Here is a 24,476-nt window from a genome sequence, read left to right as displayed (position 1 = left end):
ACAAATAATAAATGACCAGATAATGATGTTGAAATAGAACCAAATGTTGATCTTGATAATCCACACCCCAATAATAAAAGATATTATAAAAGAGACTTTGTTGCTAGAAAACATGGTAAGGAAAGAGAACCATGGGTTCAAAAGCCTATGCCATTTCCACCTAAATCAACTAAGAAGAAGGATGATGAAGAATTTGAACGCTTTGCTGAAATGAATAGGCCGGTCTTTTTGCGCACTCATTTAACTGATATCTTAAAGATGGCCCCTTATGCAAAGTATATGAAAGACATCATCACAAATAAAAGGAAAATACCTGAAGCTAAAATCTCCACTATGCTTGCTAATTATTCTTTTAAGGATGGAGTACCTAATAAACTTGGAGATCCGGGAATACCAACTATACCTTACTCCATCAAAAGAAATTATGTGAAAACCGCTTTGTGTGATTTAGGAGCTGCTGTTGGTGTTATGCCCTTCTCTCTATATAAGAGACTTGTTTTGAACAAACTCACATCTACTGAAATATCTTTGCAAATGGCTGACAAGTCAACTGCCATACATATCGGTATTTGTGAGGATGTTCCCGTTGTTGTTGCTAATGTTACTATCTTAACTGACTTTGTTATACTTGAGATGCCCAAGGACGACAACATGTCGATTATGATTGGTAGACTCTTCTTGAATACTACAGGCGTTGTTATTGATTGCAATAAAAGCAAGATCACTTTTCATATTAATGGTAATGAGCATATGGTGCACTTTCCGAAGAAACAATTCCAAGTGAATGGTATTAATGTTATTGAAAAATCTCCGACACTCACTATTGGAAGCTTTCAACTACCTCTACCTACTGCCAAAAAGAAATATGAAATGCTTATTGTTGGGGACATTCATATCCCCATCAAGGTAACTTAGTGTTTTACAAAAATTCTTCGGTTTCATGCTAATCGAAGGTGGTTGTTAATAAGACTTGATCAACCTTATTAATGGATCGCTTTTGGGAGGTATGAGGTTGATGAATTTAGAAGGCACCACTTTCTGTCCTTACTTTTATTTTCAGTTTTTCTTAGTTAAATAAAATAAAATGACATGTTTTATCTGTTTTCTGAATTTCCTGTCCAATAAAAATGACCCAAAAATAAAAGTTCTCAGAATGCCCTCAAAATATAATACGATTTTTTCTAAATATTTTAGAATATTTGGTGCAAATAACATCAGAGGGGGGTGCACCCAGGTGGGCACAACCCACCTGGGTGCGCCAGCAGCCCCAGGTGTGCCCTGGTGGGTTGTGGTCCCCACTTGGGCCCCATCACTATCTCTTTAGCCCATATCATCACCTACCTCCAGAAAAAATTCACCATTTCTCTCTCCCTCATGTTCTTGCTCTCAAACTCGCGGGTTTCGATCTCTTTGCTTGAATCTCCATTTTCGAAACTGTTTTGGGGGATTGCTACTTGGTATGTGACACCTCCATTGGTCCAACTAGTTTTTTTGCTTTAGTGGTTTATATTTTGAATAATTAGCTACTCTTGGTGCTAATGTAGATGAGCTTGCATATTGAATTCTTAGAGTTCTAAGTAGTTTGAATGCTTGTTATGGCCTCTATGCATCCCTATGAGTAGTTCCTATCAATCTTGTGAAGCTTTGTTAACAAAAATTTTGTGACCCAAATTTTTTTGGAAAATTGTACACAAATATGATGAAGCTCTTTGGAAGGAGTTCTTCGAGGCGGAGGTCTTCGGAGGCATCTTCTAGTAGCAGTTCCGTTCGTCAATCTTATGTTGAACCAGACCCAAACTCTATTCGGGATGCTGCTACGAAATCATGCTTATGGCCGTGCAACACTTTCATGTTGAGTGCAGGTATTAAAGAAGAATTTGAGCAATATGTTCACAATGCTGAACTCGGTCCCTACTTCAAAGGTAAGTGCAATCAACTTCTCAGCCAAACTGAATGATTTACCAAAGAATTGAAATTCCACCCTCGTGAGTCTAGAGTGTCATTAAAACTATATGGCAATCCTTTTACCTTACCTCTAGATACATTTTCTAACTACGGCAAAATCCCATTTTGGGTTCGTTGGACGAACCACCAAGATCTCAGTATGAGATATTCTTGACTAGCCTTTGCTATGGTGAGACTAGAGGAGTGACCCAAGGTTGAATAGAGAGCATTCATTTTCCCTCGGTTCATTACTTTGCACTATTTAATGGGAAATGCATTATAGGCAAACAAGATTGTAGTACACTTTGTGCTCCTGACTTGAGCCTCATATACACTGCTCTCGCCGGTGACAAAACCTATAACCTTGGAGCAATTGTTGCACGCAGGTTGCAACACAACGTTGGCAGTGGATATGTTTATGGTGGAATTTATGCCACACGTTTAGCAAGGGAGCTGGGTGTTTCACCTTGGCCTTACGACCATATCCTACCCACACAGTACTTAGACTTTGAAGCCATGAAACGCCATAAGTTCCTTAGTGGTGACACCCATAATTTTACATATAACCTGCTGTTTAATAAAAAGTCTGTTCTGGACACCTTTTTTGCCTGCGCCTGCTCTCTTTGATGTTCAGAGAAAGGGAAGATGTTATGTTCTTGAGAATGAGGCCCGAGCACATAATGAGGAGGTTGTGGCTGCTCGGTAGGCTGTGGTGGCTGCACCTAGAGCCTCCGTGAGCTATCATTTCGACTTCTACGCACACTACTGATGGTGATTACCAAGTGAGGCCAAAAGCCTAAGCTTGGGGGAGTACATATTTCCACCGACATTACATTCATATTCACACATTTCATTTCACTTGTCGGTGTTCATACTTTTTCATTGTATTATTCATAGATTTATTTTCTCGCTTTCTTCTTGTGTGTTTGAAACTTCGAGAAAATCCAAAAAAATGTAGTTTGCTACTTTTTGGTTTTCTTTCTAGTTTAATTAGTTGTCGTATTAAAAGAAAACCCAAAAAGATTTCCTTAGTATTCTTTTGCTTGTTGGGAGCTTTCCCGTGTAAATAGTTTTTCTCATTTTTGTTCTTTAAACTCAAAAATATTTTAGTGTGTTTCTCTGAATTACTTTTCTGTTTATTGAGTCATACCAAGGAGAAGACCACGATGAAATTTTTGGGTGGCTCTCGTATGCATTATTGTTGATCTAACAAAGAGCCCAAATTACCTTGTCTTCTCCTTTGAATAAAATATTTGCAGATTGAAGCTTAGTCCACGACACTCTTGCACTATTATTATTTTCATATCATTCGGTTGTGCAAGTGAAAGGCAATAATGACGATATTTTATGAACTGGCTGTGGCAGGGAGAAACGGGTATGAACTCAACTTGTTTTCTTTGTAAAAATGTTTAATCTAGTATCCATGATTCAACCTATTATGATCAAACATGTTTGTAATGACAATTAGAGATTATAGTTTCTCATGCCCTGCTTAAGTATCTAGGAGTGGATAATGATTTATCTTGGATGTCAACATTGCATTAAAATGATTGCGATGTAGTATGATGATCTGGTATCCTCCTCTGAATGTTTGAGTGGCTTGACTTGGCACATGTTCATACATGTAGTTGAATCAAAACCAACATAGCCTCTATAATATTTACGTTCATGGTGTACATAGCCTACTCATGCTAGTATCCAATGTTAGTTATGCATAATGCATGTTGACGACCATTTTCGCTCTCTAGCTAGCCACGTCTCAACCTATTTGCTAGCCTTCGCCCATACTAAGCGGAATTATTGCTTGTGCATCAAAATCCTGCAACCCAAGTTATTCCAGATGAGTCCACCATTGTAACATCCCAAATTTTCAATTTGGAATGTTATACATAGGTCATCATTGCATATCATATTTTATTGCATTTTTGGTAGATCCTAGAAATTCTAAGCAACTCCAGGACCCATGGAGAGAGTTGGGGATTTCGTTATTTTCATATTTGAGTTTTTCTCAAATTTTGAAAATAGGATCATTTGGTTTTAATTATTTTCTCTTCGAATATTTCTAATATAAAAATAAAAGAGAGGGGATAAAATGACTTCTCCAAAATAAAGAAATATTGGAGGAAAAATATTAAAATCATATAAGAATTTTATTTGGACTTTTATTGCTATTTTATTTGAATTAGGAAAAAATGCATTTTTCAAAATTGCATTAGAGGCCCAAATAAATGTCCACTTTATCCGCAATATTATTAGAGGACCATGAAAATTTATTTCAGGATTTTTGAACTTCGTTTAGTATATCTTTACTAGTTTTTCTACGTCAGGATTTTTTTTAAAGTTGCACTGACCTTACCGGGCCGTGCCCAACCCGGACACTGCCCGGCCGACCCCTTTAAAGGCCGAGGCCCCGCCCTGCCAACCCTAGCCGCCGCCAGCCCCATGCTGCCACCGCCGCCTCTCGCCACCGCCGCCGCCCCCCTCCCCCGCCGACCCCGCCCACCGCCGTTGATTGCCGCCGGAGGAGCTGCCCGCCGCCGCCGACCTCACCGGAGGTATAAGCCGCCGCCACCATCGTTCGTTTTTTTTTATGAACCGTTCATTTTTTTAGAAACCCTAGATTTAGTTTTTTAGATCGGTTCGGTTTTTTTCGGTTTAGTTAAATAGAGGACGTTCGTCTGTACGTTCGTTTTAATGAAGGTTGTTCGTCCGTTAGCCGCAGACAGCGAACGTTCATTCGTTAGCCTGTTCGTCCCATTTTATTTTCCAGGGTTTTTCCGCGATTATTTTCGATTGCGATTTCTTCCCTGATCTTTGTTTTAGTTTATATTTTCACTCGTTTATCTGATTCAGGTGAAATAAGCGCCTAGATCTTTGTCTCGAAGCCCTCTTTCTGTTTAACCAACTTGAACAAGATTTTGGTACTGTAAAATTTGACATTAGTCTAGTTTAGTAAACAACTCTTGTTTCTTTTGTAGTTTGAGTTTCGTTGCTCCGTTTGATTTGATTCTTTTGCAAACCGGAGTTCTTCAGTTAAACTTTCTGGTTAGATCTTCTTATTTAAGTTTTACCTATGCTTCTAGTTGAGTGCTTATGTATGTTATTGTTTGTTTGCGATAGAATTCCCGGAGTGCGATGCGTGGTACTACGAGTCTCTAGGTTTTGCGGATCATCAGCAAGGAAAGTAACACTTTGATCATATCCCTTTATTACCCAGTTTTTGTGCATTAGTCTCAACCCTCAAACATTGCATGGTTATGATTTGATATAACATGTGGGTATGGGAAGTACATGATGAGGTAGAACCTATTGCCCTTTTCAGTATCAAACCTTTGGGAGTTACTTCTACGTTATGCTCAGGATTGCTATGCTATGCTCGTAGACGTGGATTGGGTGAGTGTATCCATGAGAGATGTGAGTATTGTTAATTAATGGTTAAATTGAGGTGGCTACATAAATACAAATCTGAGTGGATTGGTTGAAGACACCCTGGAGTACCCAGTGGTTGTCAGGGCACCTGGAGAATCCAGTGTTGTCCTAGGGTATCCTGGAGTACCCGTGTGATCATCCTACGGTTCGCCACCCAGGCTCAAAGGGATCATAAGATTATTCATGCTAGAAACTTCCGTGTGCAGCCACAAGCCATTATGGGCTCTGGCATAGTTGAGTAAGTTGTGTGACCTCTTTCACTGGTAGACTAGCAGATGTAGGGGATGTAGGTGGTACTATCTACCCAGAGTAAAGAGTTAATGCTTCTGAAAGACTGTGTCTCGGTCATCCGTTTCTCAAACATCATGTAGTGCAAGAAATCCCACGAAGGAGATCGAGTCTTGTGGGGAAAAGTGCGCAAACCTCTGCAGAGTGTACAAACTAATCATGGTTAGCCGTGTCGCCGGTTATGGACATCTTGAGTATCTGGTTCTTGGATTATCATGTTGATATCATCACTCTAAATTAATTTGTTGGGTTTAATGATGATGTTTAATTGGGATTGAGTTGGAGGAATCTTCTCAATGTTTAACAAGCACCATGATAGTTAAACAAAATTTATTCCTTTGTTGTAGGGAAAATTTGGCTTTATGCAAAACTGTAACCATAGAGCTTTCCACCAGCCATGTATGCATGTAGTGATAGCATTCATTCTGTTCATTACTCTATGTGTTAAATTGCCAGTATATTCCATGTGCTGACCCGTTTCGGGATGCAACATATCATGTTGCAGACTTTTCAGACGACGGGTAAGGTGCCATAGGTCGCTGTTGTTCACTCAGCTATGCTGTTGGAGTTTGATGGACTCGCTTTATCTTCCAAGCCTTCTGTTGTTATCGTATTTAGATGGCCTTGAGCCATATTATTGTGATAAGTGCTCTCTTGAGACATTCGATGTAATAAGTGTGTGATTGAAACTCTGTTACAAATCCTCAAGTATTGTGCGTGTCAGCATTACCGATCCAGGGATGACACTGATGCACAGAGACTAGACTGTTTGAGGTCTGGTCGGTACAAGATGGTATTAGAGCACACACTAACTATAGGACATGACCACTAAGCTAAAACCATATGTCACTCTTCTCTACTCATTTCTGACTCCTCTCCCTTTTCTACTCTATAGGATGGCAGACTCAAGGAACAAGTTTACACAACCGGATGATGACACTCCTTTTGGACGACACTTGAAGGAAGTTAATAAGTATCTGAACATTGGAATACCAAGCTTCATCGGAACCTACATCGCCACTTTACCAGAGGAGGAACATTGGATGATACGAGTTCAAGTTCCAGGAAGGACGTTCATGCCAGTCACTGAGCCCATAGAGTTTTCCTTTGATGCACCAACCTGGAGTCTAGGAAAGAGCATGGTAGCCCACATCACCATGGGGCGCATTGGAGAAGTCTACTACAAGGATCTCAAGGATACTATTTACCAGATATGTGGGCGCTGAGATGAGCAATGGGAGATGATCACCACCACGAGGGATAGGTCCATTGCAGCTTTCATCCAGGAGTTAAACCAACACATTCGTTGCTAGGAGAACTAGATGTGCGCAGGCATGATAGATCTGAAGAAGGCAATGACCAGGATCACAGAGCTGGAGGAAGAACTCAAGTCTACACGCGATGGATATGAGAAGGAAATGACGATACTAGTGGAGAAAAATGACGACCTGACAAGAAGCTAGGAGTATTCATGGGACACCCCGCGCCAGGAGGAGATGGCGATGATTCCAAGGACATTCATTCGGAGGACTACATCATCATCAACGACACGGACTCAGACCCCGACGACAGCGATGAGGACTATGTTGATGAAGCTGGAGCACATATCATGGAATCTTCCACCGATTAAAAAAAATTCTAGTCGACCACCATATCTGTTGTAGTATTCCCCCATGTATATAGTATAGTCCGAGCACTTCTGTAATGATAGATAGACCGATTGTATGCCCTTGTTTGAATTGATTGAAGTGATATGATTGTGTTTGTATCATGTGCATGTGGGTAGTGTTTTCCCTTTAGACCTCATTCTATTCTATTTTCTCACCTTTTTTAAAGCCATCAGATGCCTCCAAGAAGTGACAATGGATTTGCTTTCCCACTGGAGCTCACTCAGTTGATCCAGCAGCAGAATACCCTGATGCAGCTACTAGTCTAGAATCAGAACCAAGGGAACAGTAACAACAACAACAACAACAACCCACCACCACCACCACCTGTTGATCACTTAGCCCATTTTCTAAGGCTGAATCCATTGGTGTTCTCTAGTAGCACCGAGCCGATTGCTGCAGATGATTGGCTCCGCAAGATTGGAAGGGAGCTGACCACTGGAGGATGCACAGATGCAGAGAGAGTGCATTTTGCCCCACATCAGCTTGATGGACCCACAACATCATGGTGGGAGAATTTCACAACCACTTACCCCATTGACACTGTTACATGGGACCAGTTTCAGCAGGCCTTCCGCACTGCCCATGTTTCAGCAGGAGCTATGAACATGAAGAAGCGCGAGTTTCACAACTTGCGCCAAGGAGGACACACAGTGGGCCAGTATGTTGATGAGTTTAGTAAGTTAGCATGCTATGCCCCTGATGACGTAGTTACAGATGCCGCTAAGCAGGAGAAGTTTCTGGAAGGATTGAATGATGAGCTGAGCATGCAGTTGATGGTGGAAACATTCAACAACTATCAGGAGTTGGTAGATAGATCTCTTATGATTGAAGGGAAGCAGCAGCAGATAGACAACCACAAGAGGAAGTATGGACAAGGGAAGTACAATTTAGGAGCTCAGCAGAGGCCCCTTTTTACCCCGAACTCGGGAGGACACATTCACCACAACCATGGAGGCCATAATTCTAATGGAGGGATTTCACTTCACCATAGTGGCCCCAAGAATGGGAATGGGAATGGAGGAAGCAACAGCCAGAACCGTTCCAACCCATCAACGCCCGCCAAGAAGGATCTAAGTCACATTGCTTGTTTCAACTGCGGGAAGAATGGACATTACGCCACGGAGTGTTCTGAAGCAAAGAATGGAAATGGCAATGGAAGCTCTGGGAAGAAGCCCAAACCTTTCAACAGGGGACAAGTGAACCACGTTAGCATGGAGGAGGTTGAAGCGCAACCCGATGCAGTTATAGGTAAGTTTTTGGTTAAGTCATTTACTGCAATCGTTCTGTTTGATACTAGTGCATCGCATTCATACATATCAAGGGGATTTATGGATAAGTATAACTTGCTAACCCAATCCCTTAGGTCACCCATGTTAGTAACCTCGTCAGGAGCAGAGTATATTGCCAGCCTATGGTGTGATCGGTTACCATTGAGGATTGGTAACTATGTGTTCCCCTCAGACCTAATCATATTAGAGGCGCAAGGACTGGATGTAATATTAGGCATGGATTGGTTATCAAAGTATGGAGGGAACATTGACTGCGCCAGTAAGTCGATTATGCTCACCACCCCAGAAGGAAGAAGGATTAAGTATGTATCCCGACATTTGCTGAAGAGGACTCAAGTAAATTCCTTATCAGGAGTTGTACAGGAGGAAGTACCAGTGGTGAAGGATTTCCCTGATGTATTTCGAGAGGAGTTGCCAGGCATGCCACCAGATAGATACATTGAGTTTTTGATTGAGCTTTTGCCAGGCACAGGGCCAATATCAAAGAGAGCATATCGGATGCCCGCACAGGATTTGGAGGAAATTAAGAAGCAGATTAAGGAGCTACTAGATAAAGGTTATATACGCCCAAGTTCGTCACCTTGGGGATCCCCAGTACTTCTAGTGGAGAAGAAGGATGGATCATTAAGGATGGTTGTTGATTATCGTGCGTTGAATGAAGTGACGATCAAGAACAAGTACCCACTATCGATGATCAATGATTTGTTTAACCAGTTGCATGGAGCTAAAGTATTTTCCAAGATCGATCTACGATCAGGATACCACCAGTTGAAGATTCGAGAGCAGGATATACCTAAGACAGCTTTTACTACAAGGTACGAGATATATGAGTATACTGTTTTGCCATTTAGTCTGACTAACGCGCCTGCCTATTTCATGAACATGATGAACAAGGTGTTTATGGATTTTTTGGATAAGTTCATCATGGTGTTCATTGATGATATATTGGTCTACTCGAAGAATGAAGAGGAGCATAAGGAGCATTTGCGTTTGGTTCTTGAGAAGCTCAGGGAACATCAGTTATATGCCAAGTTCAGCAAATGTGAGTTTTCATTAAAGGAAGTTGGATTCCTCGGACATGTTATATCCGGAGAAGGAATAGCAATAGACCCCACCAAGGTTGTCATTGTGACTAAATGGGAAACACCCACATCAGTTGGAGAGATCCGGAGTTTTCTTGGACTCGCAGGATATTACCGGAGGTTCATTGAGAATTTTTCCAAGATTGCGAAGCCCATGACAGAGTTGTTGAAGATGGACACCAAGTTCAAATGGACTGAGGAATGTGAGGCCAGTTTTCAGGAATTGAAGAAACGTATGGTTACAGCCCCAGTGTTGATTCTTCCAGATCAACGCAAGGATTATCAAGTGTATTGCGACACTTCTCGTCGAGGACTTGGAGCAGTGCTTATCCAGGAGGGGAGAGTTGTTTCATATGCCTCACAACAGCTTAAACCTCATGAGCTAAATTATGCTACACACGATTTGGAGTTAGCAGCCGTAGTGCATGCGCTGAAGACAAGGAGACATTTTCTCATCGAAAACCATTGTGAGGTGTACATGGATCACAAGAGCTTGAAGTATATCTTCAAGCAGAAGGAGTTGAACCTCAGGCAGAGGAGATGGTTGGAGCTCATTAAGGATTATGATATGAAGGTGCACTATCATCCCGGAAAGGCTAACGTAGTAGCAGATGCGTTGAGTCGCAAGAGTCATGTCAATACACTCATGACCGGAGGATTACCCAAGGAGTTAGCAGAGGATCTTCGCGAGCTATGTTTGGAAATAGTTCCGAGAGGTTATGTAGCAGCATTGGAAATTCAGTCTACCTTGATGGATAAGATCAGAGAAGCTCAGAAGACTGACAAAGAGATTGACGAGATAAAGGAAAGGATGAGCAAAGGAAAGTCTAAAGGATTTCGTGAGGATGAGCATGATACTTTATGGTTTGAGGATCGCGTATATGTGCCTAATGACCCTGAGATCAGGAAGTTGATTCTGCAGGAGGCCCATGATTCGCCGTATTCGATTCTGTCGGTGTTCTGGGAACGGAGGTCCCCAGACTTGCCTGCCTGCGGCCTGCGGTGTGGCTCAAGAGGTGGCCCAGTACGGCCCATCTTCATCAGCACAAGACTCAAGACCCTCGCGAGGGGCCAAGCCTCGCGGGGCGGACGATGCAAGGCTTCCTCAGGGACGGCCTCGCCAGGCTGGCTCATGAGGAGGCGGAGAGATCAAGGCAGGGAACCTCGCGAGGTGCTCGTGACGCAAGCCGTGACGATCGAGGCCAGGCGGGCTCCGACCTGCGCAGTGTCCTTGTTTCCTCTCTAGTGCAAAGAGGGCAAGCACGGACGTGGAGTAGCAAGGCATCAGGCAAAGGTTGCCATTTTAGTGCAACGAGACCAAGACCAGCAGAGCAGCGGGATGGAGGTTACCGTGGAGCCCAAGACGGTGTCATCGCCAGTGCTTTTGGCAGCTGTCGGTGTCAAAACCGGCGGATCTCGGGTAGGGGGTCCTGAACTATGCGTCTAGGCGGATGGTAACGGGAGACAAGGGACACGATGTTTTACCTAGGTTCGGGCCCTCTTGATGGAGGTAAAACCCTACGTCCTGCTCGATTGATATTGATGATGTGGATATTACAAGAGTAGATCTACCACGAGATCAAGGAGGCTAAACCCTAGAAGCTAGCCTATGGTATGATTGTTGTAATGGTTGTTCGTCCTACGGACTAAAACCCTCCGGTTTATATAGACACCGGGGAGGGCTAGGGTTACACAGAGTCGGTTACAATGGTAGGAGATCTACATATCCGAATCGCCAAGCTTGCCTTCCACGCCAAGGAAAGTCCCATCCGGACACGGGACGAAGTCTTCAATCTTGTATCTTCATAGTCTTGGAGTCCGGCTGACGATGATAGTCCGGCTGTCCGGACACCCCCTAGTCCAGGACTCCCTCAGTAGCCCCTGAACTAGGCTTCAATGACGATGAGTCCGGCGCGCATATTGTTCGGCATTGCAAGGCGGGTTCCTCCTTCGAATAATTCATAGAAGATTGTGAACACCAAGATAGTGTCCGGCTCTGCAAAATAAATTCCACATTCCACCGTAGAGAGAATAATATGTACACAAGTTCAATCTGCTGACGTATTTTGTGGCATGACGTCACACCACTACCAAGCCTTTACTTGAATCGTTTTTTACTATACCACCTCAGCGTGTTTAGCGAAGCGGTTTCCTTGGCACGTCTTGTTGAAGCAGAGATCATGTTCCCCTTATTCCGGGATTCTCATCAATACGGACGTGGGTAACCCAACCGCGCCATCGATGGTGGCGCTTGGGAGATAAGCGAGTTTTACCAGGCCGGTGGGGACGCATAGTTTTCGTCCGCCCATATATAAGGGGATAAGGATCCACCTTTTCACCTACGCCTTCTTCCTCCTTTGCTTATCCATCTCCGTGCACTCGAGCTCCAGCGCCCAAGCCCGCACATCTCGTCTCAACCTTCTCCAGTCATGTCCGGAGCGGGAGGCAAGTGGATGGCCTCCTCCGTTACGGAGGGGCACATCGAAAGACTGCGCAGCGCCGGATATCTGTCCAGCGACATCGCGCACCGGCTGCCCGACAAGGGGCAGCTCATCCCCACCCCCAGGCCCCATGAGAGGGTCATATTCCTTCCCCACTTCCTCCGCGGACTAGGCTTCCCATTGCATCCCTTTGTCCGGGGCTCATGTACTATTACGGCCTGGATTTCCATGACCAGGCGCCAAACTTCATCCTCAACATCTCGGCGTTTATCGTCGTGTGTGAGGCCTTCCTCTGCATCCAGCCCCACTTCAGCTTGTGGCTCAAGACCTTCAATGTCAAGCCGAAGGTAGTGAAGGGGAATCAGGCGGAGTGTGGAGGCGCCATGTTGGGTAAGATACCCAACATCGTCTGGCTCGAGGGTGCCTTCGTGGAAACCATCAAGGGATGGCAATCGGGGTGGTTCTACATCACCGAGCCGCGTGACCCTACATGGGTAGCGGCCCCCAAATTTAGATCTGGGATCCCCATGCGGCTCACCTCCTGGAAGGAGAGTGGCCTGACCTGGGGTGATTCGAAGGAGCTGACCGGACTCCAAGCCTGTATCCAGAAGCTGGTGAACAAGAAGCTCAAGCTTGTCAACGTGGTCCAAGTCATGCTCATCTGCCGGATTCTCCCGTGCCAAGAACGGGCATTTAAATTGTGGGAGTTCAATCCAGCGTAGCACTAGACCTTGAGCAGGCTCTTCGACACTAGGTACGAAGATGCCTGGAAAGTGCTCTTCAAGGGCGCCGAAGCTCCCGCATCCGCTACCGAAGATCGCGGATTTCGCTTGCAGCGTCCAGCTGACGAGGTAAGTGATTCTACCCCTTTACGGGACACTTGTTTTTAATAGTTTGACCCTACGCGGGTTTCAATCTCCCTTTTCCTTTGACAGGACTGGATGAAGAAGGCCGAGCAGATTATCTGTCCAGCTCCCATGCCAGAAAACCCAGTAGATGCCCGTCTAGCGGGGCTGCTGGTTCCGGCACCGCATGTGGTGCCGGAGAAGAAGGCCAAGAAGGAGGCCACGGTTACTCGAAAGAGTTCCCGTTTTCAGGTGTCCGACGACTCCGAGGCGGACTCCTCCCCCGAAGACGAGGAGGAGAAAGAGGACTCTCTCCTAGAGGAAAGAGAGAGGAAGAGAAAGGCTTCCCCAATAGGGGAGGCCGAAGGGTCCAAGAGGGGAAGGACTATTCCCCCGGACAGCTCCGCCAACGCCAACGTTGGCGACGAAGAGTGGCCCTCAAGGGCCAAGCCTCCGGCAAGATCGTAAGTATCCGGATTCCTGAATGATTTATAATTTGTTTTTTGTGTCACATAGTGTCCTTCTAATGCCGCACGCTGCCTACAGTCCGGCCGATGATGATCTCCCCGCTTCATCGAGCGGGTCATTGGCTCCATCGGATGTAGACTCCATCCCGACTGCCTCCACACCTCGCGACGCTGAGGACGCTGAGGTGGGATCCCGAGAAGGGACCCATCAGGAGGAGGCTCCGGAGGTGCCACAAGGCAGCCTCCCGGACTTTGCACCGGACTCCACGCCGGAACCCGCAGTGGTTCCGGAGTCCGGCCGGCGGCCCCTTCGCAAGAAGGGCAAGACCGTGACGCCGGCGGCCTCCGTCCAACCGGAGGCGCCGGACAACTTGTTCGAGGCGCTCAAATGCGCTTCCATCAAGGAAGAACACCGCACTATTATGAGTGCGGTGATTCAGAAGGTTCAGCTCGCCAAGAGCGGGCTGACCGAAGCCTGCATTAGCCTTCTAACAGGCTTTGAGGTAAGAAGTTAAAAATATGCAATGTGATACCGCATAGACAGTAGCCCCTGATGCTCGGTTCGGTGTTCGGAAAGAAAAGCCGGACTGAGGATCTGAAAAAGATATACGCAGGGTTGCTAAAAATTATGTCAATATGGGTTTGCAGGACTGTGCTGCTGACCTCTGCCGCACTGACTGCAGAGGTCGGTGCTTTGAAGCAGGACCTCGAGCGGTCCGAGCAAGAGCTTGGCCATGCCAAGAAGCAGCTCGAGGACAAAGAAGGTGAGTAACACCGCTTTGAATTTTTACCTTACAGAAAAGGATTTAGGTTGCGATAAAAATAACAAGGATAACGTGGGTACTGCAGGGGCCAGGAACAAGGTGGCAACCCTGAAGGAGGCTGTGTCCGCGGCCGAACGCAATGCGGCCGTGGAACGAGCAGAGCGAGAGAAGCAGGGGGCGCGGGTGGCGGAGGTGCGGCAAGAGCTCCAGGCTCTCATGGAAAAGCATGAGAGTTTGGAGCGCGACTCAAAGACTCGAGAGTCCGAGCTTGCCTCGGCTCTCGAAAGTGCCAAAGCCACCAAGGCCGAGGCCCATAAGTCCTTCCAGGAGATTGAGGCGGTGAAGAAGATAGCGGCGGGTAAGGCATTTTTCATGCAAAGTAAGCATGTGAATGTAAATTACCTGTTACTTACCCGAATTCGGAGCTCTCAAGGGGCGTTTGCAGATCTGCCTCTCAGTGTGTCCGATGTCGCCGCATTCTACCGAGCTGAGGAGGGGAGCTCAACGGAGAAGGTCTTCTGGTCTCAGTATGCTAAGGCCGGCCATCCGGTGCCCCCTAGCGACCAGCTGAAGCAGCTGGTCGAGCTCCACAAGGTAGCCGAGCAGGCCATGAAGGGCCTCATAGTCCGGCTATGGCCTGGGGAGGCCATGCCTGGGAGCTACTTCGGCCTCGTGCGGCGGTTGGTGGATGCGTGCCCCTGGGTGGAGGTCATCAAGCGCTCCGCCTGTATTGAAGGTGCTCGTCGGGCCCTTGCCCGCGCAAAGGTGCACTGGGGCAAGCTGGATGCGGAGAGGCTTATCACTAACGCGCCGCCAGCGGGCAAGGAGTATCGTACGCCCGAGATGTACTATAAGACTGTCCTGAAGGGTGCCCGCAAGATTGCGGATGAGTGCCCTAGAGATGTAATTATTGAGTAAATTCGCAATGTGTTATCTTGTGCGCTGAAAACTTTGTTTATATGCGCTAAGCAACGCTTATTGATTTAAAATATTACCTTCTGTGCGGCCGTTTATTAAATCTGAGAGATGGCAAGTCGTCGGCTTCAGCCCCCATGCCACGAGTGCTGGGGTGTTTGGGATAAACTTGAGCACTCTTGTTCCCATTTTTGGGTCCATCTAGGGAGGCGCTCAACACAACGAACAAGGCAACCGGACTTATAATGCTTGAACACTCTCACTTAGCCATAGAATTATATAATTTTAAATTTCGGCGAAGCCCCTAGTATTCGGAAGACCGAGTCCGGGGCGCTATCCACGCCTTGGCCGGACATTATCCGGTTCTTCGCTCGAAGCGGCATAAGTCTTTAGGGACTCGAAAAGACCTCTCGAACAGCGACCAGTCTCTCGCCTTATCATGACAGTCAGTTTTGCTTTCTCCACTGAGGCGCTCGCCCAGCTCAACCGGGGCGCAATCGCAGTGGTTCTCCCAGTGCCACCTTAGCCGACAGAACGGAACGTAAGGTACCAAAACGTGGGAGCCGGGCAAACCCAACTATTGACCCAAGACATGATTCGGAGCCGATTCATATAATGCTATAAGTTCGGGGTGCCGCACTTGTGAAAGTGTTCGGACTTATCACACCATAATGCGGGGAACATAAGCCCCTGGTGTATTCGGCCGTACCAAAATATACGGATGCAAAATGTCATAAATGAACATATATGTAAAGTAATGCAATTATAGGCAAAAAGTGCTGCATTATTTATTCAAGGAATTCTGCTATGAGTGCGGAATGATACAAACAGTGCGGTAAGCAAGGGATTGGACTAGTTAGACGTGTCTCCCTCCAGGGGTAGGCTGCGGAATGGTGTATTTAACAAATTTAATGCTCGTAATGGAGACCACCTGAGTGTTCGTCGCAGCCTTTGTCCCTCCCTGGCTGTTGCATCGTGAGTTCGGCAGGTTCGCCACCGGACAGAGCATCTGGTGGACGGAGTCCTGTGTATAAAAAGAAGAAAAATAAAAATAAAAAGAGCGACACACTTTGGAGCCCCTGGTGTGGTCGAGCCGCACTCTGGGTCTGTTGTGGTCGTGCCCCTCCCCTTATGCCCATGGTAACTTCAGAGCGTAACGATGTACGCGGAGAGCTTGTCTTGCAATCATGCGAGGGTTGGGGTTGGGGCCACATTGCTACGCGTGCTCGGAACGTGCCAGGTGGTCTTGATTGATGTTCCTCCGGGCGCGTTTGGCCGTGTCCGGTTGTTTAACGGCCGGACTCGAAAATTGCCTTAGAAGGCTGCTCTGTACTTCTGTCGCGAGAGCCGCTGTATGTTCCTCCGTTCGGAGGGAGCGTTCCGTATTTTCGTTGACCGTGATGACTCCACGAGGGCCTGGCATCTTGAGCTTGAGGTATGCATAATGCGGCACCGCGTTGAACTTTGCGAACGCGGTTCGTCCGAGCAGAGCGTGATAGCCGCTGCGAAACGGGACTATGTCGAAGATTAACTCCTCGCTTTGGAAATTATCCGGGGATCCGAAGACCACTTCCAGTGTGACTGAGCCTGTACAATTGGCCTCAAAACCTGTTATGACGCCTTTGAAGGTCGTCTTTGTAGGTTTAATCCTTGATGGGTCTATGCCCATCTTGCACACTGTATCCTGATAAAGCAGGTTCAGGCTACTGCCGCCGTCCATCAGGACTCTCGTGAGGTGAATCCATCGACGATTGGGTCTAAAACCAATGTGGCGAATCCGCCATGGTGGATACTGGTCGGATGGTCTCTTTGATCAAAAGTGATCCGGCAAGAGGACCATGGATTGAACTTTGGGGCGACTGGCTCCATCGCATATACGTCCCTTAGTGCACGCTTCTGCTCCCTCTTGGGTATATGCGTTGCGTATATCATGTTTACCGTCCGCACTTGTGGGGGGAAGCCCTTCTGTCCTCTATTGTTCAGCGGCCGGGTCTCTTCCTCGTCATCGTTGTGCAGCCCCTTGTCATTGTTTTCGGCAATTAATTTGCCTGCCTGCTTGAATACCCAACAATCTCTGTTGGTGTGGTTAGCTGGCTTTTCGGGGGTGCCATGTATCTGGCAAGAGCGGTCGAGTATTTGGTCCAAATTGGACGGGCCCGGAGTGGTTCTTTTGAATGGCTTCTTCCGCTGACCGGGTTTAGAGCCTCCGAATCTAGCGTTGACTGTCGTATCCTCATTGCTGTCGCCGTTAACGCGGCATTTGTTTTTGTTTCGACGCGACCTGCCATTGTGGTCCTTAGTATCCGGACTGCCAGCATTTTTACTGAGGTTGTTGCTGCGAGCTAGCCACCTATCCTCTCCCGCACAGAAGCGGGTCATGAGTGATGTGAGGGCTGCCATGGATTTCGGCTTTTCCTGTCCTAGGTGCCGGGCCAGCCAATCGTCGCGGATGTTATGTTTGAAGGCTGCGAGGGCCTCTACATCCCGACAGTCGACGATTTGATTTTTCTTTGTTAAGAACCGTGTCCAGAATTGTCTGGCCGATTCGTCTGGCTGCTGAATTATGTGGCTTAGGTCATCGGCGTCTGGTGGTCGCACATATGTGCCCTGGAAGTTGTTGAGGAATGCGGCTTCCAGGTCCTCCCAACACCCAATTGACTCTGCGGGCAGGCTGTTGAGCCAGTGCCGAGCTGGTCCTTTAAGCTTGAGCGGGAGATATTTGATGGCATGGAGATCGTCGCTGCGGGCCATATGGATATGAAGGAGATAATCCTCGATCCAAACCGCGGGGTCTGTCGTGCCATCATAGGATTCAATGTTGACGGGTTTAAACCCTTCAGGGATTTGATGATCCATTACTTCGTCAGTGAAGCATAGTGGGTGTGCGGCGCCTCTGTATTGAGCAATATCACGATGTAGCTCAAGAGAGCGTTGTCTGCTGTGTTTGGCCCGGCCAGAGTTGCTGTATCCGGTGCGACGGTATTCGTCGTGGGTCGTGGGGCGCCCACGTGATCCATAGATAGATCTGGATTGTCTTGCCTTGTCCTCCAATATATCCCGTAAGTCCGACGCGTTCCCCCGTGGCTTTGTACTTTTTGAGCGGTGCTGAGGTACAGTTCTGGTGGAGGGCCTAGATGCCTCTCTGTCGCGGCCATGAGGTGGTCGGTCTGCCGTATTGTGCGCTAATGATGAAGGTTTGTATGCTTCCTCCTCTAGTCGGGGGAGCAACTTGCGTTTTGGGTAGCTTTTGGAGGGGCGTTCGAGTTCATACTCTTCGGCCGCGAGGACCTCGGTCCATCTGTCGGCCAGCAGGTCTTGATCAGCTTGAAACTGTTGCTGCTTTTTCTTTAGGCTATTTGCTGTGGCCATTAGCCTGTGTCTGAAACGCTCTTGTTCGGCGGGATCCTCAGGCACGAAGAATTCGTCGTCGTCGAGGCTTGCCTCGTCTCCGGAGGGAGGTATGTAGTTATCATCCTCGACCTCTTCGTATGCTGCTCTCTCGTGAGGGCTTGCTTCTGCATCCTCCTGCGCTGAATCTTGCTGGAGGGGGTTGTCTTCGGCACTTTCTGGGGTGTTGTTATCTCCTGTGCCGGAATCTCCATTCTTGCTGTGGCGGGATTTAGAGCGGCGCCGCTGACGTCGGCGCTTGGGCTGTTTCTTTAAGGAATCTGCCTCTGCTGCTTCTTCGTCGTCCCTATCTTTTGGGGTGTCCACCATGTATATGTCGTATGACGAGGTGGTCTTCCAGTGCCCTGTAGGCGCTGGTTCTTGATCGTCTCCGGCATCGTCGTCCATACCGTCGATGTCTTCGGAGTCGTAGTCTAGAATGTCGGTTAGATCGTCGACAGTGGCTACAAAGTGGGTGGTGGGTGGGCTTTGAATTTCTTCGTCGTCCGCATCCCAACCATCCTGGCCGTAGTCCGGCCAGGGCTCTCCGGATAGCGAGGGATCCTTTAGTGATTTCAAGATGTCGCCAAAGGGTGAGTGCTGAAAGATGTCCGCAGCGGTGAACTCCATGATCGGCGCCCAATAAGATTCGATTGGCAGGGGCGGAGGAGGTTCGGAGTCCGGCAGGGAGTCCGACACCTCAGAGTCACGAGCTTTATGAGGGATGAGGTCAGTGTTCGGCTCCGTCACCGTGGAAGTTGCAGCTCCCGAGGTGGTGTCCAGCCACCCGTCCTCGATCTACGCGATCGGCTCCGGACTATGGGTCGGAGCGGATCCGTGTGCGGCCTCCAAGGTACTGTCCGGCGGCAGAGTTAGATCATGCCCATCGTGACAGCGCGGCACGCTCGGCTGTGGCTCGAATCCGTCGAAGATCAAGTCTCCGCGGATGTCGGCTGTGAAGTTTAGGCTTCCAAACCTGACCAGATGGCCAGGGGCGTAGCTTTCGATCTGCTCCAGATGGCCAAGCGAATTGGCCCGCAGTGTGAAGCCGCTGAATACGAAGATCTGTCCGGGGAGAAAAGTCTCACCCAGGACTGCGTTGTTGTTGATTGAAGAAGCCATCAAGCCTATCGGTGATGACACAGAGGAACTCTCAATGAAAGCACCAATGTCGGTGTCAAAACCGGCGGATCTCGGGTAGGGGGTCCTGAACTGTGCGTCTAGGCGGATGGTAACAGGAGACAAGGGACACGATGTTTTACCCAGGTTCGGGCCCTCTTGATGGCGGTAAAACCCTACGTCCTGCTCGATTGATATTGATGATGTGGATATTACAAGAGTAGATCTACCACGAGATCAAGGAGGCTAAACCCTAGAAGCTAGCCTATGGTATGATTGTTGTAATGGTTGTTCGTCCTACGGACTAAAACCCTCCGGTTTATATAGACACCAGGGAGGGCTAGGGTTACACAGAGTCGGTTACAATGGTAGGATATCTACATATCCGAATCGCCAAGCTTGCCTTCCACGCCAAGGAAAGTCCCATCCGGACACGGGACGAAATCTTCAATCTTGCATCTTCATAGTCTTGGAGTCCGGCTGACGATGATAGTCCGGCTGTCCGGACACCCCCTAGTCCAGGACTCCCTCAGCAGCTGAAGACCAACTTTAGTCAGGATAACTTGTACTAGATGTTCCCCTTTGAAATGGCCGTTGTGGGCACCCTTCCCGCTCAATATTTGGGAAGAGGCCCAGGGCCTCTATAAATAGGGCTAGCCACCACAGAGTAGAGGCATCTGGCAGGGACGTTCATCTGATAGAGCCCTAGCAGAGAGAGAGAGAGAGAGAGAGAGAGAGAGGCAATCGAACTTACCCAAGCAGTTCATCGCACCAGTTCAAGAACACCTCTCGCGAGGCTGTTCTTCCCTTGTACCGTTAATCATCAGCACCTGAGGCAATCCACCACACCACACACTGGAGTAGGGTATTACACCACAACGGTGTCCCGAACTAGTATAAATCTCATGTCCCTTGTGTTGTTCATCGTTTCCAGCTTAGATATCACGACGCGATCGGACGTAGATCGGTAGGGGAGAGATCTTCGTGCGCACCCCAGTGTTCGAACCTTAAGGGTCTGCCGGAACCCAATATCCGACATTTGGCGCGCCAGGTAGGGATGTGCTAGAATCTTTCTTCCGCTGTTCGCATTCGATCTTCCGTCGGGTCCATGGCTGACGTTCGTCGGGCTCGCGCCAAGCTTCGGGCTGCCCTCGCCGCCCGCGTCGCCTAGATGGCGCCCGTCGGCAGGTGCCCCTATCGTTCCCCGTCGCCTGCTGCCAACGCCTCCACCAGCCCGGCGGAGAACGAGCATCAGGCCTCGTCCCTACATCCATCGGTGTGGGTGGAAGGCCGCACCGCCACCCCGTCGCTGACTCCAGCCGGTTCCTCGTCCCACGCCCGTCGCGCCCCCACGAACGTGCACGCCGCGTTGCTCCTGGCACGTGAGCTCCTACACTACCGTCCCGTCAACGACCTCTACGAGGACTGGCTCGCCTGTATCACCGAGCTCGTCAGCGCCGCAGGGGGCTCTCCTATGCCGTCCCTCTTGCTACCTCGCCCTCCGTCCTATGCAGGAGGCGTGGATCAGGAGGTGCCTCCGCCACCTCCTCCCCAAGAAGGCACCCTGGCTCCAAGGCGCGCGGCCCCAGGACGAGACCCACCGCGTCCGGCGCCTGCGCGACAAGAAAGGAGCTGCCAAGAAATCCCTCGCCCCCAAGAAGGTGCTCGCGTGCTCCCGGCACTGGTGCGCCAGACTGAATCCCAGCGCCACCACGCCAATACCCTGCGTTGCTCCAAGAGGCGGCGCGTGGGAATTTCTAGGAGCAAGCCCAACATCAGCAGAGCACTCCGATGACCACTACAGGCTACCGTGCCTTCACCCCCGGGCTATGCAGTGTCGCCTGGCCGGGCAAGTTCAAGCCTGACCTGCCTCCTCTCTACGACGACACTGCAGACCCCACTAAGTCCCTACAGCTCTACGAGCTGGGCATCGAAGCCGCCAACGGGGACGAAAAGGTCATGGCGAACTGGTTTCCCATGGAACTCAAGGACGGTGCCCGCACCTGGCTCCTGGCATGATCTCCTCCTGGGAGGAGATGCGCACCCGCTTCATCGCCAACTTCCAGGGCACTCGCGACCGTCTGTCGGCCATGGGTGACCTGCGCCAGATCAAGCAGCAGCCTAGAGAGACCTTGAAGAAGTACATCCAGCGCTTCAACAATGCGCCTCAAGATCCCCAGGGTGACTGAGGAGGCCATCATTTCGGCGTTCTCTGATGGCGTTCGCAACGTCAAGATGAAGGAGGAGCTGGTAATCCATGAAGATCTGTGCATGTCTCTGGAGCTGTTCAACCTGGCGACCAAGTGCGCAAGGGCTGAGGAGGGACGCCTCTCCCTTCTCGAGCTCCCGGCGGCAGACCCAGAAGAGAAGAAAGCCAAGGCCAAGGATGTGCAGTGTAAGGGAGCAGCTGTACTCGCAGCGGAGCCAGACACCAAGATCGGCAGGGACCAGCCGGAGTCATCCAAGGGCAGTCGGTACTATGTGTACCACGATCTCCACACCCACAATACCAACGAATGCCGAGAGCTCAGGGCCGTGTGAGAAGGCCGCGTCTGTCGACGCCCCGAGCGCAACGATCGGGGCAACGGCCGAGGCGGAGCAAGAGGTGGAGGATGATGGGACGACGGTGGCCCTTGCCAAGGGTGGCGAGACCGACCTCGCGAGGACCGCTGGTAGGACCAGCCTCGCGAGGGAGCCTGGAGAGATCAGGCTCGCGAGGACCGCCCGCAAGGAAACGCAGGCCTTCCTCCTCTGCCACCACCACCAAGAAGGAATGAAGACCATCATCAGGACGAGGGGGCTGGGGGCTTCCAAGAGCCACGTGCGATCGCTTGCATCCTGGGCAGTTTGCTCGTGAGGTGAATGCAGTCCTCCCCAAGCTTGAGGCCACACGCCCTCTCAAGTGGTCTGCGTGCGCCATCACGTTCAGCTCAGCAGATCAGCTCAAGTGAGCGGCGACGGCCGGTGTCCTGCCAATGCTCTGTTCCCCAATCATCAGAAATGTGCAAGTCACCAGGACCCTCATCAACGGCGGAGGAGGACTCAACGTTCTGCCGTCGAGACGTTCAACAATCTCCAAGTGCCATATGATCAGCTTGAACCAACCAAGCCTTTCTTAGGAGTCACTCATGGTTCCAGTGTCCCGATAGGGCAGGTCCGCCTTCCTGTCACCTTTGGAAAGCGCAACAACTACCGCACCGAGCTCATTGACTTCGATGTCGCTCACATTCGCCTACCATACAACGCCATCCTCGGGTATCCGGCCCTGGCCACGTTCATGGCAGTGACTCACCATGGCTACAACGTCCTCAAGATGCCAGGAAGCGGCGGGGTCATCACGGTCCCCTTGAAGAGAAGGATGCAGTGTGCTCCCTCGAGCGCGCCTTCCAGGCCGCATCGATCGAGGACCCGAACAACAAGAGTGGAAACCTCCCTGGAGCAGCTCCCAAGAAGAAGAAGACATCACCTGGCTCAAGGCCTCAAGAGGCAGGCACCTCCGGAGGCGCCACATCAGGACATGCGCCCGTCCAAGGGGCGCCACCCTCCATCGCATAGGAAGGCGCACCCGGCGCCCTCCTCGGGCAGGGCTCGGGGGCTATCTCCTGGGGAGCCACTGACTTTCCCAAGGTCGCGAGGGAGGAGCTTGGGCACAACTTGGAGGCGTGCTTCGCGGCACGTTTCCCTCGGGAAGGCGTAAGGACAGAAGGACCCAACCCTCAGGAGTTCATCACCAAGGCCTCTCAGGACATGGAAGAAACGAGCGTCATTTGTGGCAACCGCCGTCTGCCCAGCGTAGCTCCCCATCCAGGTGAGGATGGTGGGCCGCGTGTCTGCATCGACTACCCAGGGCTCAATCGAGTCGCTTCTTAGGAGTGCTTCTGGACTTCGCACGTGGGGCATTGAGCGGGCCCACTGCACAGCTTCGTTCGTATGCCCTTCGGCTTGCCGAACGCGGCTGCAGCCCACCAGTGCATGATGAGGAGCATTCTGGAAGCTCAGGTGGCCAAGCAACGCATGTTCCTGGAGGAGATGGAGATGGACCTCAACGAGCCGCCCGAACCTCCTGAGCCTCCCGAGGCTAGGAGTCCCGAGGGCTCATGAGGATCGGCTCCTTCACCCTGCATCATCAGCTACTCCGACACTCGCCCTACAACAACATCAAGTGACTTTTTTCAGTTTTCGTTTCAGCTGGGAGCGCCCTCAGGGCTGCATCATTCCTAGGTCGCGTGGGTCTGTCCCTGCGGCATGTATCCATTTTGCTTATATCTTCTGCTTATCTTGTTGGGGGCGCCCCTCGGGTTGCATCATCCCCAAGCCGCTCGGGCCTGACCCAGTGGCTTTTGCTTTCCCCGCATCTATCTAAGTTGATTTGCTCTTTCATGATTGTCGTTCGCAGCCCACCACGGGTCTATGTTTCCTCATGCGAATCGCTTGCACGTTAAAAGGGGGGCGCCTGAGCATCGCGACTCATGGGCTCTTACTGGCTCTCCATCCCTCACCCCTTGGCCTTGACCCACGGCATCGCGACCTGTCATACCAGCGACGGTTGAGCTTGCTCGGGGGCCGGGACCTGAGGATGTAGAGCATTTGCATTTTAACCACCTTGCAGGAACATACCATCCACAAAGGCCCAGAGCCAGGCGCAACCAGCCTTCAGGTAGGGCCTCGTGAGTCCTGCGCTGGCTCACGGGTGCCCAAATACACCTCTCCTAGCCCTACCATGCCGGCCATGTGTCAGGGCGGGGCTGTACACGCCCCGGGGGCTCCTCCCAGAGGGGAGCCCCCCTCCGACGCACCAGTGGAAGCACCATGCTCCGCGCTGGCTGATGACACTAC

General features: G+C 49.8%; 1 pseudogene; it reads right to left on the bottom strand.

The window, feature by feature from the left end:
• Window positions 1-23,444, bottom strand: part of LOC119360784 — a 54,038-nt pseudogene extending 30,594 nt beyond the window's left edge.
• Between the last annotated feature and the right edge of the window lie 1,032 nt (window positions 23,445-24,476).

Source organism: Triticum dicoccoides, chromosome 2B (assembly GCF_002162155.2).
Source record: "Triticum dicoccoides isolate Atlit2015 ecotype Zavitan chromosome 2B, WEW_v2.0, whole genome shotgun sequence".
In the NCBI taxonomy this organism is placed as follows: domain Eukaryota; kingdom Viridiplantae; phylum Streptophyta; class Magnoliopsida; order Poales; family Poaceae; genus Triticum; species Triticum dicoccoides.
This window is presented reverse-complemented; position numbering and strand designations above follow the sequence as displayed.